The sequence below is a fragment of the Cynoglossus semilaevis genome, chromosome 15 (assembly GCF_000523025.1).
Source record: "Cynoglossus semilaevis isolate Cse_v1.0 chromosome 15, Cse_v1.0, whole genome shotgun sequence".
Taxonomy (NCBI): Eukaryota; Metazoa; Chordata; class Actinopteri; order Pleuronectiformes; family Cynoglossidae; genus Cynoglossus; species Cynoglossus semilaevis.
In genome coordinates this window covers 2,783,426-2,787,679 of record NC_024321.1, presented here as the reverse complement: position 1 = coordinate 2,787,679, position 4,254 = coordinate 2,783,426, and positions in this window count along the sequence as shown.

Below are 4,254 nucleotides of genomic sequence, written 5' to 3'. Positions count from 1 at the left end.
AATTTGGAACAGTTTGGCGGGCTGGATTAAAAAGCTGAAATGGCCTCATCCGGCCCCCGGGCCTTAGTTTGCCCATGCCTGCTATAATCTGTGGTGGAATATTTCCGCCCCATTTCTATCTGACCTAAAATAAAAAACAAAGCTACAACATTTTTTGAAATTTTTGATTGTTTGGAATAAACAGATTTACCCTAGAAACTTAATATTTGTTTATCCCAGCATCATCGTCTTCAAAGTTCTACAGGAGTTTGACTGGTAGCTAGGATCCAGCAGTTCCATTTTTAGAGGTGGAGTGATTTGTTATGACTCTAGTATTTCTTCAAATACTTCTGGATCCAGAGAAGGTCAGATTGATAGAAAGTCTGTGCACGTGCTCCTGTTTTTACTCCTTTTTCTAAGCCACTGTGGGATTTTCCTGAACTCACCAACACTCCATTCTGGCTCCCTCTGTTACCCACTAAGAAACCTGGGCTGTGTTTCTCAGCAGCTTTCAGGCTGCCAATCACAGCAGCTCTCAGTCTGCCCACACTAATTAATACCATAATTAATTTCTCACACCAGCTCCATTAAAGGCTTTGTTTCCTACCACAGTCTGTATGTATATATAACTATATATATATGTATTTTAACAATCTGTCTCTGTGGTAACTGTCCTGTAAGAAAGACATCTTTAATTTGTTTGGATTCAGCTGAATGGGAGGGATATTACGTCTAAATTTAACTCTGCGGTGCCTCCACTTGGACCGGGCGGTGGAGACGGTTTTTGTTTTTTCAGGTGCTTGTACTTTGGAGGACGGTGAGCCACAACCTTTTTCCAATCTCCTCTCACAGATTTCCACTCCACTCACAGTTCTGGGCTGCAGTCACTCCACGGAGCAAAGACTGCTGGGAAGAAAAAAAGAGGAAAGGAAAGGCGCTGTGCGGCTGCGGGGTTGTGTTGATGGATTTTGTCGGTGGTTAATGATGTGACAATTAATCATGACATCGGTGGTTAATGCTGCAGAGCAGGTTGGAGAAGAGAATCCAGAAACGGGCTCTTTAGAGTACCTTTAGGCTAAAGACCCCCGAACTCATGAGGCGACTGTGCAGGGCTCCATTTTTTTTAACGTTCATTTAGGGCCAGTTTCATATTTGTGCTGAAAATGTAAATATAAGCGGTCCTCAGTTTATGACGTACTTGACGTATGGCGTTTCATGGTTACGTCGCCATCTTGCATAAATGTATTAATTCTTTCGAAATAGGGATTATTACCCCCAACTAGTTTGCATTAGTTATCAAGCTATACGCAGATGACAGCTTTGTTTACATTCACTGGTTTTATGCCATATATGGTTCTGGATTTTTTGTGGGTAAGTCAGACTCATCTGATGTTTTCTATGTCCCAGATTATGATGTTACCACTGCGTTGGTCTCTGTGAGGGACATGACTGATGGACAGTATGTGAGTTCCAAAAATAATCATATCTCAGGTGTGAGTTACGACTGGCAGTGTGGACGTAGCGTCGGTAAATGACTACACTGATTCCCTTCGTACGGTCAGTCGATGTGAATGAATCAGACGCAGAGAAAGAAGAGTGTGGCGGAAAACGAAAGAGTGACAGCTGCCGTGTGTTTGTACAGCTGAACACAAGCTGAAGAAGCCCAGGCCTCTCTCTCTGTCTCTATCACTTACTCTCCCTCTCCCTCAAGCTCTCTCGCTCTCTCTCTCTCACACACAGGCTGAATTTGAGGCAGAGAAAGAAACAACATCAGCTCTCTACTGCAAAACCTCTAAATTACAGAGGGAAGAGACAGGGACACACAGAGGTCTGGCAGCGCAGCAGGGAAGTTGTCTGTGAACGGAATCCAAATTAAACAAAATGATTTTTAAAAAAATGTAAAAAACCATATGCGCAAGACGTATCAAATCTTTTGCTTTTTTTTTCAATTTTTCTCAGGACAATCAAACTATTATTAGTATTTAAGAAAAACTCTAGGCCTAGACTGCTGGGGAAACACCTACAGTGCACTTTTCTGTAATCTATGTCTCTTCTACTCATTTTGTATCACTTAAGACAATCCTATTCACTTTTACAATCACAGCTAGTTGGAGAACGTGCAAACTCCATGCAAAAAACAAAACAAACAAAAAAAAAAAAACTCAAATGTGCAAATGTGAAAGAAAAAAACATAAATATGTGAATGTGAATTCTACCCAGAGATAAATGACTTAATGGAAAATATTAGTAAATGTTTTTCAACTTCCACCTTTTTGTCAAGCATGTGATGACACAGATGATGCCATTGTGGGAAGAGACAAATGTTTGGCAACTTGGTGCTAATCACAGTAACACCTGTTCTTATAGCAAGCCAAACATGAACTACATTAGTAAAAAAAAACCTACAAAATAAAAATAAAAAACAGAGTCATCATGATATGTCATGATTGGGTGGATTTGTTCTAGATCTGGATGAAGACCTACAGGATGTGCCTCCATGTGTCAGGGATCAGGAGTCAGGAGGAGACGGGAAATGTGTCGTAGGAGATAAGCCTGGGTCGAGGCACAGTCAGACTAAACACGCTCTGAAGGGAATGTCATTGTTTTGGGGATCTTTGAGGGGCTTATGTTCTCAGCTACTCTGAGCCTGTTACACACTGTTACACACTGTTACACAATGTTTACTGCACCGGCAGCTCCACACCTACAGACACAGGCGCTGGAGAGGATTCCTGGTTCCTGATTTCCGGTTCTTTTCCAAATCTATGGGAATTAATGTCTTTACTTTGCCTCATAAATTATAAAGTGATATCTTGAATGAAGTGATGGATAAGTTAGTCATAACATAACCTTGAAATTGCAGCGTTTTTTGGTGAACATCATATTTCTATTTTTTATTATTTTAATTAGGTCTTTACTGCATTTGACTGACAAAAGGAACCCACAAAGCATGTGTCCAAGTTCTTTAGCATATCTATATTTAAAATGAATTCGACTTCTCACAACCAAAACCTGTTTGTTTCATTAAAATGTTTTTAATGATTGTTTCTGGTTTCTGATTCTTGAATTATTTCTTCTTTTTTGTACATAGTTGTTTGAGTGTGACAAGTCAACAAACAGGCTCGTATTCGTTTTAGTGCCGACCATAGCGATGCCCATTGTTCAGAAATACATAATTGTATTTAATTATGCTAATAGCTACTGTATAGCAATATGTAGTGATAGTGAGATTTAGTGTATAAAATGAGGAAACGTATCACTGTTTGCTCGATCAGTCAAACATTTGAGCAGAAATAATAGCGAACATGAACTGATCCATCTAGGTATGTCAGCCTGTCGCGTTTTTTGGTGAACATCATATTTCTATCTTTTATTATTTTAATGATTGTTTCTGATTCTTGAATTATTTCTTCTTTTTTGTACATAGTTGTTTGAGTGTGACAAGTCAACAAACAGGCTCGTATTCGTTTTAGTGCCGACCATAGCGATGCCCATTGTTCAGAAATACATAATTGTATTTAATTATGCTAATAGCTACTGTATAGCAATATGTAGTGATAGTGAGATTTAGTGTATAAAATGAGGAAACGTATCACTGTTTGCTCGATCAGTCAAACATTTGAGCAGAAATAATAGCGAACATGAACGGATTCATCTGGATATGTCAGCATATCACTTTTGTCACTGTTGATTTTTCTTTCAAAACAGTCAAGACATCTCGGCGCCATCGCTCTCCACTGCAGAAATGATTAAAGAACAGGTGGTAAAATCCCATCTAAAACAAGCCAAGTGTCTCATTCGTCACACTAGATATCATATTTTACTATAATCCAGTACGAGAGTGCTGCCCTTTCGACATAGTTCTATTAACTTAAAAAGGAAAAAGGAGAGTATGAATGATTGGAGTGAAGTAGTCTGTATACGGGGCCCGTATTAACACTGCGCTCCCTGAAGAAAAAAGCTGATTTATTGGAGGTGTACGTGTGGGAAAAGGATGCCATATTTTTTTCCAGCGAAGACAAACAAAACTGTCTGTAGAATTTCCTCATATTGTTTTTGGTTTGATGGATGCTGAGTGTTGAGCAGGTGATCGTCTGGACCTGAAACACACCTGCATGTTTCAGCCAATAAATCTGAGCGTCCAGCAGACACAGGCACAAAAACAAGGATCCTGCAGTTTAGATCAGTCAGAATGAACATGCCAGTGGCTTCCTCCTCCTCCTCCTCCTCCTCCTCCTTCTTCCTCACTCCTCTTCAAACCCACAGGATGCCTCC